This window comes from Lissotriton helveticus, chromosome 8 (genome assembly GCF_964261635.1).
Source record: "Lissotriton helveticus chromosome 8, aLisHel1.1, whole genome shotgun sequence".
NCBI classification, from domain to species: domain Eukaryota; kingdom Metazoa; phylum Chordata; class Amphibia; order Caudata; family Salamandridae; genus Lissotriton; species Lissotriton helveticus.
This window is the reverse complement of record NC_136069.1, coordinates 757,527,464-757,545,185: the sequence shown is the minus strand read 5'-3', so window position 1 is coordinate 757,545,185 and position 17,722 is coordinate 757,527,464.

The following is a 17,722-nucleotide window of genomic DNA, read 5'->3' as shown; positions in this document are numbered from 1 at the left end:
CATCTTTCTTTCTGCTCCGGCAGCTTGGGATGCTTCTAGGTCAAGTGTAATGTTTTAGTTATGAGGTGTTGTTCGTTCAGGCCGGCCCTTGTCGAAGGATTGTATTTTTCTTCATACCGAAGACACAACATCAGGCCGGCCGGCTGGGAACGTGTCCTTGGTACGGGGTGGTACAAGAATTTGGTGGGCGGCAGGGTACTGGCCGGAATTTTCCATGAGGAGACACGCTTCTATATTAGTGAAAAGCCGAGACAGTTAGTGGGTTAGTCCGTAGGCGGCATCTAGCCGTTAGCAGTAAAGTTATTACTTATTCCAGGGAAGACAGACGCCATTCCAAAGGCGGAGAAGAATCGAGAAACAGATACTCTCTTAGCAGAACAGCCAGGGAAAAGAGAGTAGCCGATGAAAGGAAGGTTCCAGTGACTTGGAGAAGGGTGAAGGGAACAGCGCATAGCGGTGCAGCCGTGTACCCGTGATTGCGGAGGTGTGACTTCAAGACGAGCCAAGGCACAGACGAGAAGGGAACCTAGATGACTGCTGAGTGCAGACTTCATATTAATAAGGTGATGTCGACCCTTTCTTATTAGAGTGTACAACCTAATCTTTCACTTCTCTTTGCAGGTTATGTGTTGTAGTGTGGTGTTATATGATTGTTTATTGTAATGAGAAATAAAGTACCCCAGTTCTTAGTGAACCGACATGTGCTGCGTGTTCTTGTATGAGAGGGTAACCTATTCTTCTAGTCAGATGCTGCTATGTGAACAGATGCTAACCCTGATCAGGTAAGTGGTAACTGAATAAGGGAGAGAGGAGCCCCTTGAATTAGAGAATAAGTTGTACATTATCCAAATTGGCAACCGTTGTGTGATCGGGAATATTGTAGTTCTATACCCCTGATGAATAGTGAGACTGATCCCTTTATGTAATGGTAATCATAGGATAAACTGCCACTGGGTAGAGAGGTCTGGGTTCGTATGGGACCGCGAGGCCGCCGATTCCGATACTGCCGCCTGGGTAGAGAGGTCTGGGTTTGTATGGGACCGCAAGGCCGCCGATTCTGATACTGCCGTCTGGGTAGAGAGGTCTGGGTTCGTATGGGACCGCGAGGCCGCCGATTCTGATACTGCCGTCTGGGTAGAGAGGTCTGGGTTCGTATGGGACTGCGAGGCCGCAGATTCTGATACTGCCGTCTGGGTAGAGAGGTCTGGGTTCGTATGGGACCGCGAGGCCGCCGATTCTGATACTGCCGTCTGGGTAGAGAGGTCTGGGTTCGTATGGGACCGCGAGGCCGCCGATTCTGATACTGCCCTCTGGGTAGAGAGGTCTGGGTTCGTGTGGGACCGCGAGGCCGCCGATTCTGATACTGCCGTCTGGGTAGAGAGGTCTGGGTTCGTATGGGACCGCGAGGCCGCCGATTCTGATACTGCCGTCTGGGTAGAGAGGTCTGGGTTCGTATGGGACCGCGAGGCCGCCGATTCTGATACTGCCATCTGGGTAGAGAGGTCTGGGTTCGTATGGGACCGCGAGGCCGCCGATTCTGATACTGCCGTCTGGGTAGAGAGGTCTGGGTTCGTGTGGGACCGCGAGGCCGCCGATTCTGATACTGCCGTCTGGGTAGAGAGGTCTGGGTTCGTATGGGACCGCGAGGCCGCCGATTCTGATACTGCCATCTGGGTAGAGAGGTCTGGGTCCGTATGGGACCGCGAGGCCGCCGATTCTGATACTGCCGTCTGGGTAGAGAGGTCTGGGTTTGTATGGGACCGCGAGGCCGCCGATTGCTGATATTATAGGAGGTACATGGTATGTATCTTAGGAATTCCCTGTCCTTAGGTGGTAGATATATGTTGTTACCTGTTGTGAATAGGTCCTAGGGAGGGGGAGAGGGTAACGTTCTGGCTGAGTTAGTAATGCTCTGATGAGCTGGTCCTATCTAATCTGAGAAACCAGGCAGAACATTTGGCGTCACGAACCGTTTACGAAACCTGTGTGCATTGTGGTTGTTTTTGAGTTTGTACTCGGCGCGTGCGTGGTTTCGTTTGTATATTATTTGTATATAATTGTGTGTATGGTTTTTATTTTATCAGGATGTTTTTGAGAAAGTCGAAATCTGTTTTTAACTTGCCTGTTGATATTCCCGTTTGGGATTCAACGCCTTATGAGGCCTTGGCCCGCGAGTGGGCTGATTCTACTGGTTTGAGTGAAAATTGGAATTCTTGTCTGGAGCTGGCGGAGCCGGCTGATGTGATTTCCTGTTTGCAGAAGGCGCCAGTAGCGAAGGGTGAGGAGCTTCCTATTTTAGGGCGTAGAGGTTGGATTGTTTTGTCTGCGTACAGGCTTGTACATGAGAGGTTGTTGAAATTTCAGAAGGAGCATGTGGAAATGGAACGGAAGTTTGTTGAAATTCAAAATGCTCATACTTTGTTGCGGTGTCAAAATAAATTGCTTGCCGACAAACTTGAAACGTATCAGACTATCGCTGAAAGGGCGGCTGTGCGGATTGCACGATATAAATACAAGAATCGTCGGGGTCGCGTTTCTAAACGGAAAGTGCGACTGGTCGTGGCGAAAGCCGGACTGGATTGGAATCCTGATGAATGGGATGGTAATATCTGGAATTCGAGTGATTCTCGTTCCTCGGATGAGGAGGCTAACAATCACGAGTCTTCTCGCTCCGGACAGGCTTTTAAATCTGCTTCTTGTGCTACAGATGTTGAGTCCCGCGACCACGATCGCTCTTTGCATTATGTTGATACTTCTCATACGGATTGTTCCCCTAAGTTTACTGATCGGGCTCCTTGTGATGCTCTTCCTGCGGTCTCTGCACATCCTGTTTTTCGTAGGAAGTTGCAGCAGGCTCCCGGTAATCCGAACGGTATTCCTTTGGATTCTTTGGAGGATTTTACTCAACAGGAAATTAGTGATATTTTGCAGCGATTTCGACAGCGAGCAGGTGAGACCTTGCTTACGTGGATGGTGCGCCTTTATGAACTGGGCGCTGCTGGCATTATGTTGGATGCTGGCGATTCTTTGAAATTTTGTTCCTTGAGTTCGGATTCTACTGTACAAGATCATTTTCGTAATTATAATGGTGGTGGTCAAATCAGTTTGCTTCAGTTGGCGACTGAGGGTTGTAATCAAAAGTACCCTACTGAATCTGACTGGCCTGTGAATGACAAGCCGTGGTATACATTGCGCGATGCTGCACAACGTCTCAAAGAGGAGGTGATGAAAACTGCGATTTTTCTGAGTACTGCTGACAGATTGCTTGATGGTTTGTTGACGTCTTCTGTGCGGAATCGTATTATTCGTTCTTCCCCGGTTGCTTATAAGCAAGTCATGATGACTTTATTGATCAATCAGACTGGTAACGCGTTGTCTATGGTACTGGAATCTGTACGCCAGCTTGGTGAGTTGGGTGATTGGTTTAAACCTGAACGACAGTCCCGGTCTGACCCTCGTACTCCTGGAGACAATAAGCTTACTAGACGTGACATGTTTCTTGCACTTTTGGCTGATGGTGTGAGGAAGGAGGATATTGATGGTGAAACTACTTCTCGTTTGTGGGACTTGTTTCGCAAACGCGGTTTAGACCGAAAGGAGGGTGCCCGGCGTGTGCGGATGAATGAGTGCGATCGTGATTATTCTGATGACAGCGGTGAAGACAACCGTCGTGTGCGTTCTGATCGTCGTGATGATCGACGATATGTACGTGATGCGTCCCCTCGACGTGGAAGAGAGAGAGAGCGAGAGGGGGAAAGAGAAAGGGGGAGAGATGATTATGTTAACAGCAGACGTAGAGATGAAAGGGATCAGTCCCCTGAGTTGAGGAGGAGGGAGGATCGACACAGATTTTCCGATCGAAATTCACAGTACAATACAGAGGACAGGAATCCATTTCGTAAGGGAGATGGATATGAACATGATATATTGATACCTGAGAAACGCAAGAGTATTTATCCTGATTTGTCCTGGATGACAGAACGCAGTAAAAATGACTAGGAAGTAGGTCAAGCTCCCGTACACAGATGGGCTCACCGAGATAATAGACCCTATGTAGATATTGAAATTTTTTGGAGACATCGTAATATTCAAAGGGCCCGAGCATTGGTAGATACAGGAGCGGAGGCCACTCTTATTCATGGAAAATCAAAGAAATTTAAAGGCCAATTTTTTACAATTACTGGTTTAGGTGGAAAGGAAACTCCCGCAGTACAAACTACACTTGAAATGAGAATAGGCAGAATTCCTAGAAAAGAATATTCTGTATTAGTCGTGCCACTCTTAGAGTACATAATTGGAATTGACATTTTGAAAGGAATGACTTTGCATTTGGATGATGGATGTTAGCAATTTGGAACTAAACATTATATATCATCCAGACCCGTACGGGTTGGTCGTTTAAGAATGCCCCCCATAAAGATTCCCCAGGCGACAAAAGTGGTTTGCCAGAAGCAGTATCGTATTCCAGGTGGTCATGAAGAAATTAGTACCACTATTCAGGATTTGGTGGATGCAGGAGTTATAACTCCGGTTACTTCTGCTTGGAATAATCCTGTTTGGCCCGTGCGTAAGAGTGATAATTCTTGGCGCATGACTGTTGATTATCGAGAACTGAATAGGTATACACCCCCTTTGACTGTTGCAGTACCGGATATCATTACTTTAATTGAAAGAATCCAAAAGCATCCAGGTACATGGTATGCGTCCATTGATATTGCTAATGCTTTCTTTTCAATCCCGATTGCCCCTGAATGCCAGGAACAATTCAGTTTTACATGGAACGGACGTCAAATGACGTTTAGAAGTCTTCCCCAGGGCTATGTGCATAGTCCTACGATATGTCACCGGCTGGTGGCAGAGCATTTGGCTGAGGTACCTGTACATTCGAGAATTCAGATATGTCATTATATTGATGATGTTCTGATTCAAGGTGAAACACAAGATGAAGTTCAGACCCAATTAGATAAAATCCTTGAGTGTTTGCGTGAGAAAGGTTGGGAAATCAACCCGGATAAATTACAAGGTCCATCCCAGACTGTAAAATTTTTGGGTATTAATTGGCATGAAGGTCACAGAGAAGTGATCCCACAGGTAAAACAGAAGATTCTTGATTTTGCAGTTCCGAGGAATAGGAAAGAAGCCCAAAGCTTCATCGGCTTGTTTGGTTTTTGGCGCCAGCATATTCCACATTTGAGTCAAATATTGGCCCCCTTGTATCGAGTCACTCGTAAAAAGAATGCGTTTGAATGGGGTAAACCACAGCAAGATGCGTTTAGTTTGGCAAAAGAAGCGATTCAGTATGCCTTGGATTTATGGCCTGTGTGCGATGGTGATGTGGATTTGAATGTGTCTGTACAAGGCCTTTACGCAAATTGGAGTTTGTGGCAGAAACAAGGCAGAAGTAAAGTACCGTTAGGTTTTTGGACCAAAAAGTTACCCGATGCTGGTGAGCGTTATACACCTTTTGAGAAACAGTTGCTTGCATGTTACTGGGCTCTGGTGGATACCGAGCAATTAACTTTGGGACATGATGTGGTCCTGCGGCCTGAAATTCCTATCATGCAGTGGGTTTTGAGTTCGCCGAAAACTCACAGAATTGGACACGCTCAGGAGGCGAGTGTGATTAAGTGGAAATGGTATATACAAGACAGGGCACGTGTGGGACCAAAGGGAGTTGCATCCTTGCATGAGCAGGTGGCACGGGCGCCATCGGTTGAGACGGAGAGTGAATGTTCCGTACCTTTAGTACAGGAATCCCCTGTTAAGTGGGGTAAGCCATTTGATGATTTGTCCACGGAGGACAGAAACCATGTTTGGTTTACGGATGGTTCGGCAAGGTTCATAGGTACAAAACGACATTGGAAGGCAGTGTCCTATAATCCGATCACACAAAAGTTGCTGAGTACAACTGGTGAGGGAAAGAGCAGCCAATTCGCTGAGCTTTATGCTGTTTATCAAGTTCTGAAACAAGAGTTACCTGGCACATGTCATATTTTTACTGATTCCTGGTCTACTGCCAATGGATTGGCAGTTTGGTTACCGACTTGGCATTCCCATAATTGGGAATTGCATTCAAAAGAACTGTGGGGAAAAGAATTATGGCAAGAGATTTGGGAAATGCTCCCGCAAAGTACTGTTACAATCTTTCATGTGGATGCTCATACCCCAATAGACTCCCTTGACAAATTCTTTCATAATAATGCAGATGAAAAATCTAAAATTGCTGAGGCACTGGTGGACATGCAGGATTCTGATATGGAAGGATTGGCGAAATGGGCCCACCAGAAAGCAGGACATTATGGAGAGAAAGCCACTAGCAGGTGGGCCGCTGATCGAGGAATTTATATTCCTTTAGATTTAATCAAAGACATTATTTTGCATTGTCCCATTTGTCAGCATGCTAGACAGCGGAAAGTGCCTCAAATTGTTAAAGGTCATTTACATCGCGGAAAATTGCCCGCTCAAATTTGGCAAATTGATTATATTGGTCCACTTCCTATGAGTAAAAATTGTCAATACATTTGCACCATTGTTGACACATACAGTGGCCTGTTAGTGGCCTTCCCCTGTAAACAAGCTACCCAAGTGAATACCATTAAAACATTGGAATTGATTATGCTTTATTATGGTGTCCCATTCCAAATTCAATCTGATAATGCATCCCATTTTCGTGGAAGATTGGTGCTGGGTTCGTATGGGACCGCGAGGCCGCCGATTCTGATACTGCCATCTGGGTAGAGAGGTCTGGGTTCGTATGGGACCGCGAGGCCGCCGATTCTGATACTGCCGTCTGGGTAGAGAGGTCTGGGTTCGTGTGGGACCGCGAGGCCGCCGATTCTGATACTGCCGTCTGGGTAGAGAGGTCTGGGTTCGTATGGGACCGCGAGGCCGCCGATTCTGATACTGCCATCTGGGTAGAGAGGTCTGGGTCCGTATGGGACCGCGAGGCCGCCGATTCTGATACTGCCGTCTGGGTAGAGAGGTCTGGGTTTGTATGGGACCGCGAGGCCGCCGATTGCTGATATTATAGGAGGTACATGGTATGTATCTTAGGAATTCCCTGTCCTTAGGTGGTAGATATATGTTGTTACCTGTTGTGAATAGGTCCTAGGGAGGGGGAGAGGGTAACGTTCTGGCTGAGTTAGTAATGCTCTGATGAGCTGGTCCTATCTAATCTGAGAAACCAGGCAGAACATTTGGCGTCACGAACCGTTTACGAAACCTGTGTGCATTGTGGTTGTTTTTGAGTTTGTACTCGGCGCGTGCGTGGTTTCGTTTGTATATTATTTGTATATAATTGTGTGTATGGTTTTTATTTTATCAGGATGTTTTTGAGAAAGTCGAAATCTGTTTTTAACTTGCCTGTTGATATTCCCGTTTGGGATTCAACGCCTTATGAGGCCTTGGCCCGCGAGTGGGCTGATTCTACTGGTTTGAGTGAAAATTGGAATTCTTGTCTGGAGCTGGCGGAGCCGGCTGATGTGATTTCCTGTTTGCAGAAGGCGCCAGTAGCGAAGGGTGAGGAGCTTCCTATTTTAGGGCGTAGAGGTTGGATTGTTTTGTCTGCGTACAGGCTTGTACATGAGAGGTTGTTGAAATTTCAGAAGGAGCATGTGGAAATGGAACGGAAGTTTGTTGAAATTCAAAATGCTCATACTTTGTTGCGGTGTCAAAATAAATTGCTTGCCGACAAACTTGAAACGTATCAGACTATCGCTGAAAGGGCGGCTGTGCGGATTGCACGATATAAATACAAGAATCGTCGGGGTCGCGTTTCTAAACGGAAAGTGCGACTGGTCGTGGCGAAAGCCGGACTGGATTGGAATCCTGATGAATGGGATGGTAATATCTGGAATTCGAGTGATTCTCGTTCCTCGGATGAGGAGGCTAACAATCACGAGTCTTCTCGCTCCGGACAGGCTTTTAAATCTGCTTCTTGTGCTACAGATGTTGAGTCCCGCGACCACGATCGCTCTTTGCATTATGTTGATACTTCTCATACGGATTGTTCCCCTAAGTTTACTGATCGGGCTCCTTGTGATGCTCTTCCTGCGGTCTCTGCACATCCTGTTTTTCGTAGGAAGTTGCAGCAGGCTCCCGGTAATCCGAACGGTATTCCTTTGGATTCTTTGGAGGATTTTACTCAACAGGAAATTAGTGATATTTTGCAGCGATTTCGACAGCGAGCAGGTGAGACCTTGCTTACGTGGATGGTGCGCCTTTATGAACTGGGCGCTGCTGGCATTATGTTGGATGCTGGCGATTCTTTGAAATTTTGTTCCTTGAGTTCGGATTCTACTGTACAAGATCATTTTCGTAATTATAATGGTGGTGGTCAAATCAGTTTGCTTCAGTTGGCGACTGAGGGTTGTAATCAAAAGTACCCTACTGAATCTGACTGGCCTGTGAATGACAAGCCGTGGTATACATTGCGCGATGCTGCACAACGTCTCAAAGAGGAGGTGATGAAAACTGCGATTTTTCTGAGTACTGCTGACAGATTGCTTGATGGTTTGTTGACGTCTTCTGTGCGGAATCGTATTATTCGTTCTTCCCCGGTTGCTTATAAGCAAGTCATGATGACTTTATTGATCAATCAGACTGGTAACGCGTTGTCTATGGTACTGGAATCTGTACGCCAGCTTGGTGAGTTGGGTGATTGGTTTAAACCTGAACGACAGTCCCGGTCTGACCCTCGTACTCCTGGAGACAATAAGCTTACTAGACGTGACATGTTTCTTGCACTTTTGGCTGATGGTGTGAGGAAGGAGGATATTGATGGTGAAACTACTTCTCGTTTGTGGGACTTGTTTCGCAAACGCGGTTTAGACCGAAAGGAGGGTGCCCGGCGTGTGCGGATGAATGAGTGCGATCGTGATTATTCTGATGACAGCGGTGAAGACAACCGTCGTGTGCGTTCTGATCGTCGTGATGATCGACGATATGTACGTGATGCGTCCCCTCGACGTGGAAGAGAGAGAGAGCGAGAGGGGGAAAGAGAAAGGGGGAGAGATGATTATGTTAACAGCAGACGTAGAGATGAAAGGGATCAGTCCCCTGAGTTGAGGAGGAGGGAGGATCGACACAGATTTTCCGATCGAAATTCACAGTACAATACAGAGGACAGGAATCCATTTCGTAAGGGAGATGGATATGAACATGATATATTGATACCTGAGAAACGCAAGAGTATTTATCCTGATTTGTCCTGGATGACAGAACGCAGTAAAAATGACTAGGAAGTAGGTCAAGCTCCCGTACACAGATGGGCTCACCGAGATAATAGACCCTATGTAGATATTGAAATTTTTTGGAGACATCGTAATATTCAAAGGGCCCGAGCATTGGTAGATACAGGAGCGGAGGCCACTCTTATTCATGGAAAATCAAAGAAATTTAAAGGCCAATTTTTTACAATTACTGGTTTAGGTGGAAAGGAAACTCCCGCAGTACAAACTACACTTGAAATGAGAATAGGCAGAATTCCTAGAAAAGAATATTCTGTATTAGTCGTGCCACTCTTAGAGTACATAATTGGAATTGACATTTTGAAAGGAATGACTTTGCATTTGGATGATGGATGTTATCAATTTGGAACTAAACATTATATATCATCCAGACCCGTACGGGTTGGTCGTTTAAGAATGCCCCCCATAAAGATTCCCCAGGCGACAAAAGTGGTTTGCCAGAAGCAGTATCGTATTCCAGGTGGTCATGAAGAAATTAGTACCACTATTCAGGATTTGGTGGATGCAGGAGTTATAACTCCGGTTACTTCTGCTTGGAATAATCCTGTTTGGCCCGTGCGTAAGAGTGATAATTCTTGGCGCATGACTGTTGATTATCGAGAACTGAATAGGTATACACCCCCTTTGACTGTTGCAGTACCGGATATCATTACTTTAATTGAAAGAATCCAAAAGCATCCAGGTACATGGTATGCGTCCATTGATATTGCTAATGCTTTCTTTTCAATCCCGATTGCCCCTGAATGCCAGGAACAATTCAGTTTTACATGGAACGGACGTCAAATGACGTTTAGAAGTCTTCCCCAGGGCTATGTGCATAGTCCTACGATATGTCACCGGCTGGTGGCAGAGCATTTGGCTGAGGTACCTGTACATTCGAGAATTCAGATATGTCATTATATTGATGATGTTCTGATTCAAGGTGAAACACAAGATGAAGTTCAGACCCAATTAGATAAAATCCTTGAGTGTTTGCGTGAGAAAGGTTGGGAAATCAACCCGGATAAATTACAAGGTCCATCCCAGACTGTAAAATTTTTGGGTATTAATTGGCATGAAGGTCACAGAGAAGTGATCCCACAGGTAAAACAGAAGATTCTTGATTTTGCAGTTCCGAGGAATAGGAAAGAAGCCCAAAGCTTCATCGGCTTGTTTGGTTTTTGGCGCCAGCATATTCCACATTTGAGTCAAATATTGGCCCCCTTGTATCGAGTCACTCGTAAAAAGAATGCGTTTGAATGGGGTAAACCACAGCAAGATGCGTTTAGTTTGGCAAAAGAAGCGATTCAGTATGCCTTGGATTTATGGCCTGTGTGCGATGGTGATGTGGATTTGAATGTGTCTGTACAAGGCCTTTACGCAAATTGGAGTTTGTGGCAGAAACAAGGCAGAAGTAAAGTACCGTTAGGTTTTTGGACCAAAAAGTTACCCGATGCTGGTGAGCGTTATACACCTTTTGAGAAACAGTTGCTTGCATGTTACTGGGCTCTGGTGGATACCGAGCAATTAACTTTGGGACATGATGTGGTCCTGCGGCCTGAAATTCCTATCATGCAGTGGGTTTTGAGTTCGCCGAAAACTCACAGAATTGGACACGCTCAGGAGGCGAGTGTGATTAAGTGGAAATGGTATATACAAGACAGGGCACGTGTGGGACCAAAGGGAGTTGCATCCTTGCATGAGCAGGTGGCACGGGCGCCATCGGTTGAGACGGAGAGTGAATGTTCCGTACCTTTAGTACAGGAATCCCCTGTTAAGTGGGGTAAGCCATTTGATGATTTGTCCACGGAGGACAGAAACCATGTTTGGTTTACGGATGGTTCGGCAAGGTTCATAGGTACAAAACGACATTGGAAGGCAGTGTCCTATAATCCGATCACACAAAAGTTGCTGAGTACAACTGGTGAGGGAAAGAGCAGCCAATTCGCTGAGCTTTATGCTGTTTATCAAGTTCTGAAACAAGAGTTACCTGGCACATGTCATATTTTTACTGATTCCTGGTCTACTGCCAATGGATTGGCAGTTTGGTTACCGACTTGGCATTCCCATAATTGGGAATTGCATTCAAAAGAACTGTGGGGAAAAGAATTATGGCAAGAGATTTGGGAAATGCTCCCGCAAAGTACTGTTACAATCTTTCATGTGGATGCTCATACCCCAATAGACTCCCTTGACAAATTCTTTCATAATATTGCAGATGAAAAATCTAAAATTGCTGAGGCACTGGTGGACATGCAGGATTCTGATATGGAAGGATTGGCGAAATGGGCCCACCAGAAAGCAGGACATTATGGAGAGAAAGCCACTAGCAGGTGGGCCGCTGATCGAGGAATTTATATTCCTTTAGATTTAATCAAAGACATTATTTTGCATTGTCCCATTTGTCAGCATGCTAGACAGCGGAAAGTGCCTCAAATTGTTAAAGGTCATTTACATCGCGGAAAATTGCCCGCTCAAATTTGGCAAATTGATTATATTGGTCCACTTCCTATGAGTAAAAATTGTCAATACATTTGCACCATTGTTGACACATACAGTGGCCTGTTAGTGGCCTTCCCCTGTAAACAAGCTACCCAAGTGAATACCATTAAAACATTGGAATTGATTATGCTTTATTATGGTGTCCCATTCCAAATTCAATCTGATAATGCATCCCATTTTCGTGGAAGATTGGTGCAGGAATTTTGTGTGGAAAATAATATTGAATGGGTGTTTCATATACCATATTATCCGCAGGCCTCGGGCCTGATTGAAAGGTTGAACGGTTTGCTGAAAAATCAACTGCGTAAATTAACCGAGGACAGATATAAGAATTGGAGGGATTATTTGTTCCAGGCCTTGTTAATTTTGAATAATCGTCCCTTTCTAAATGCTGAATCTCCATTGATGCGTTTGTTTCCTCCGAATGTTGATGCAAAGCCCAATTCTATTGGTGACACTGTGATGTACTGGGAAATTACCCCCGGAGCACTGGCTCCATGCAGAGCGACCCCAGGGTCGGCAGGTCTAGACCTGCATGCCATGAATGATACTATTATAAAAAGTAAAGATCGAGTCATCATTGAAACCGGTGTTGGTGTCTGTATACCCACTGGAAATTTTGGATTAATCGCCCCTAGATCGGGGCTGGCTGTGAAAGGTGTTCAAGTACTCGGAGGAGTCATTGACAGAGACTATCAGGGAGAGATTAAGGTGCTCCTGCTGAATAGCAGTGCTGTTGATTTACCGATTTGTAAAACTGACCGAATTGCTCAATTGTTGATAATGCCTGTTTTCAGTGGTGAGATCACAAAAGGCACTGCCCCAACGTTGCTTACTGTACGAGGACAAAAAGGATTTGGTTCCACGGATAATCCTGGAGCTAGAGTTTGGGTGCAATCGCCTAAGAATCCCCCTGAACAAGCTGAGATTATTGCAACCGGTCATGATAATACTGTTCTAGTCATGAGACCAGGGAAAGATAGCTGGGAAGCTGTCCCGGCTGACAAATGTTACCTACGAGAATGAATAATGCCTGTATTTGATTTTCTTTCAGATCATTCTCTGGACTGTTGCTGCAGGATGTGTCGGCGTTGGACTCCTTTTGGACTGCTACGACGAGAGAGGAGGGAACCCATCGACCCGGGCTGATCTGAGAACCCGAGTACCGCGTTCCTTTGCTGCGTGGGATTCGTCATCGAACTTTTGGACTACTTTGGCCAAGCGAGTGACTAATGCCCCTCATTTTTGTTTAACACCAATGCGTTCGGTGACTGACATTCTAGCGACTTGTTTAGTTGCTGTCCCTGCTTCATTAGAGACTTTGGCCCATATTTTTAATATATCGAATGCCCGCCCTAATGTCCTTTTGGGAGATTTTGCTACACATGAATACTGCCCTTTATGTACTGAGTTGTCCGATCCGACACCCCTGATCCAGTCCCGGATAATCACTTATAATATCACGCAGGGTGATTTATGTTTTTTCCTTACTTGCGATCCCAATGCCATTTCTGAGTGTGTGCGTTTAAAATTGAAAGGTACTACTTCATTCACAACTCATGAAAGGACTTTGTGCTTCCGAAGATCACCGAAATTATGTACTTCTGTTCAAAATAATATGACTTGTAAGAGTTTAGTGGTTACCCCCAGTCATTATTGTACAATGCTGCTACCCTCTGGTTGGCTCTTCTCTTGTGGTAATACATCCTGGCCATATATTCCCGCGAACATTTCCAGAGGCCCTTGTGCCATTACTAGACTGAGTTAGTTGATGTTCTCCTCGCATCCTAATGCTAATTCCCGTGTGATCCGAGATACTGTAATGCTACAGGAGGACTGTGATTCGTCTATGCATTTATATTCCAATTCTGAATACCTTAGTTTAGCTATCTCAATTGTTGGTGTTCCTGCCTTGGCGGTCTATAATGCCAAGTCTATTGGGAAAATGGCCTGCTGGATGGTAAAATCCATTAATCACACTTCTACGATCCTGTCTGACATACTATTAGACGCCCAGGGTGAACGAAGAGCTATCTTGCAGAACCGGGCGGCTATTGATTATCTTTTGCTTAAACATTGACATGATTGTTCTGACTTTGAGGGTCTATGTTGTTTTAACCTGTCTGACCATACGAAATCCATTCAGGCTCATATTGACAAACTTCATTACTTGACGGAAGAGGTTAGAAAACACATTGACCAGGGCTGGTTTGACTGGCTCTTTAATTGGTTACCTGATTTACATATGTTGCGTCAAATATTAGGGGGTATTTTGCTTACTATTAGCATTCTGATTGCTATCTGTTGCTTCATTCAGTGTATTCCTTCTCTACTTCAATACTGCAAACCTGGTACTAGACATAGATCAGTTAGTTTTGTTTCATATTACTCGTCCACAGATGTTAGTTCTGTTTGATGAATGTATAATAGACTGAAGTCAAGGGTGAAATGTTCTGCTCGATTTTCCCGGCCCTCTTTGGAGGAAAGGTGATTGAAGGTGACTTCAGTCTCTTATCATTCCAGTGCAAGGGTTAGAGTAGTGAATAGAGCCTATTTACAAGGCACTTTGATATAATTCTGTATTCTCCTCCTTAGATTAGGGCTTATACACATAGGCTAGGGGATAGATTCGTTAGTATTAGGGATAATCCGTCCTTCAGTGAGGGTATTATTATACTTTCCATGGAGTAATGCTGAATTCGGGCCTGGTAGGCCTCAAACGGGAGAGACTCCATCTTTCTTTCTGCTCCGGCAGCTTGGGATGCTTCTAGGTCAAGTGTAATGTTTTAGTTATGAGGTGTTGTTCGCTTGGAGAGAACCGGTACAGGCCAGCCCTTGTCGAAGGATTGTATTTTTCTTCATACCGAAGACACAACATCAGGCCGGCCGGCTGGGAACGTGTCCTTGGTAAGGGGAGGTACAAGAATTTGGTGGGCGGCAGGGTACTGGCCGGAATTTTCCATGAGGAGACACGCTTCTATATTAGTGAAAAGCCGAGACAGTTAGTGAGTTAGTCCGTAGGCGGCATCTAGCCGTTAGCAGTAAAGCTATTACTTATTCCAGGGAAGACAGACGCCATTCCAAAGGCGGAGAAGAATCGAGAAACAGATACTCTCTTAGCAGAACAGCCAGGGAAAAGAGAGTAGCCGATGAAAGGAAGGTTCCAGTGACTTGGAGAAGGGTGAAGGGAACAGCGCATAGCGGTGCAGCCATGTACCCGTGATTGCAGAGGTGTGACTTCAAGACGAGCCAAGGCACAGACGAGAAGGGAACCTAGATGACTGCTGAGTGCAGACTTCATATTAATAAGGTGATGTCGACCCTTTCTTATTAGAGTGTACAACCTAATCTTTCACTTCTCTTTGCAGGTTATGTGTTGTAGTGTGGTGTTATATGATTGTTTATTGTAATGAGAAATAAAGTACCCCAGTTCTTAGTGAACCGACATGTGCTGCGTGTTCTTGTATGAGAGGGTAACCTATTCTTCTAGTCAGATGCTGCTATGTGAACAGATGCTAACCCTGATCAGGTAAGTGGTAACTGAATAAGGGAGAGAGGAGCCCCTTGAATTAGAGAATAAGTTGTACATTATCCAAATTGGCAACCGTGTGTGATCGGGAATATTGTAGTTCTATACCCCTGATGAATAGTGAGACTGATCCCTTTATGTAATGGTAATCATAGGATAAACTGCCACTGGGTAGAGAGGTCTGGGTTCGTATGGGACCGCGAGGCCGCCGATTCCGATACTGCCGTCTGGGTAGAGAGGTCTGGGTTCGTATGGGACCGGGAGGCCGCCGATTCTGATACTGCCGTCTGGGTAGAGAGGTCTGGGTTCGTATGGGACCGCGAGGCCGCCGATTCTGATACTGCCGTCTGGGTAGAGAGGTCTGGGTTCGTATGGGACCGCGAGGCCGCCGATTCTGATACTGCCGTCTGGGTAGAGAGGTCTGGGTTCGTATGGGACCGCGAGGCCGCCGATTCTGATACTGCCGTCTGGGTAGAGAGGTCTGGGTTCGTATGGGACCGCGAGGCCGCCGATTCTGATACTGCCCTCTGGGTAGAGAGGTCTGGGTTCGTGTGGGACCGCGAGGCCGCCGATTCTGATACTGCCGTCTGGGTAGAGAGGTCTGGCTTCGTGTAGGACCGCGAGGCCGCCGATTCTGATACTGCCGTCTGGGTAGAGAGGTCTGGGTTCGTATGGGACCGCGAGGCCGCCGATTCTGATACTGCCATCTGGGTAGAGAGGTCTGGGTTCGTATGGGACTGCGAGGCCGCCGATTCTGATACTGCCGTCTGGGTAGAGAGGTCTGGGTTCGTGTGGGACCGTGAGGCCGCCGATTCTGATACTGCCGTCTGGGTAGAGAGGTCTGGGTTCGTATGGGACCGCGAGGCCGCCGATTCTGATACTGCCGTCTGGGTAGAGAGGTCTGGGTTCGTATGGGACCGCGAGGCCGCCGATTCTGATACTGCCGTCTGGGTAGAGAGATCTGGGTCCGTATGGGACCTCGAGGCCGCCGATTCTGATACTGCCGTCTGGGTAGAGAGGTCTGGGTTCATATGGGACCGCGAGGCCGCCGATTGCTGATATTATAGGAGGTACATGGTATGTATCTTAGGAATTCCCTGTCCTTAGGTGGTAGATATATGTTGTTACCTGTTGTGAATAGGTCCTAGGGAGGGGGAGAGGGTAACGTTCTGACTGAGTTAGTAATGCTCTGATGAGCTGGTCCTATCTAATCTGAGAAACCAGGCAGAACAGCCTCTGACCTACACACCCCAGCCTTCTAACGTTTATGATTTCCTCGTTGATGTTGGGAGGTAGTGGTCTATTATTCACTAACCAGTAAATCACTTTGGGCCTTATTCATGAAGGACTTGTGCCGCCGGTGCGTCACTTTTATCATGGGAAAAAGTGACGCAAGGCTTTCATAAATGAGGCCCCTTGTTTTTAAGGTCAGTGTACCCTTCCTTTATCCCTGGTTTCAATTCTGGGACCCTTGTCAATATTGCCACGTATGGGGCGGCCTCTGGGGGCAAATCAATCTGCACATTTGAGCCCTTTGGATTCCTGGGATCTAATTTCCCCCCATTACTTTCTCCACACATGTCTACTGTTTTACTTGGGGGTGCTTCCGATCCCTTTGCCCTAGATATTTTAGATGTTTGTAGGTCGGTGTTAGTCTTAGAGGGGCCCTGTGTTTTTTCCGATACCTGGGGTGTTGGTTTTGCAATTTTATTCCCTTTACATAAAGGTGTCGGTTTAGGAATAGTATCCCCTTTACTTAGGTTGTCTATTCCAGATTTCTTTCTATTATCTGCTAGCAAACCTTTTAGTAGAGTAGTGTTTGAAGTGATAGCTACTTCTAATGACTCCAGGTGAGTTGCTGGTCTTTTAGCTCTTTCCACAAGGGGTAATATTAAGGATCTTACCAGGATCTCTATGTTCCATATTAGGTCTTGATGTGGGGGGGAGGGGGTGAGCCGGTGTCTGAGCTGGAATTGTGTTCTCAATTCCTATCTTTCTCGTCATTGGGGGATTCCGGGCATTGTTAGGTAATTTTGTCCGCCTACCCTTATGGGTAATTCCCCCCTCTTTCTCTTTAGTGTGGGCTTATTGGTTGGTGGTAGGGGTGTGGGTTGCAGGTTATTCTTTGGATTAGACATTAAGGGATGGAGTATCAGGGATTCCTCTGGGATGATTTCTAATGAAGGGTCTATACTGGAATTCCTATTACTGTGAGATGTGCTAAGCTCCGATAATGTTGTAGCATCGAGGAAAAATAGAGGGGATGCTGATGTCACTGTTAGCAGGTTTTTTCTTCCTGCTGTTCGAGTTGGGAGTTGTGGCTAATTGGAGTGGCCCTAACAAAGAGCGTCTATTCTGGAGTTCTGTAGATAGACGGCGCTCAGCCATTTCAATCTCCTGCCCAAGCGCCGAAGCAGCTTTTGTAAGATACTGCTCAATCGTACCCCTTAGTGACCATCCCTCT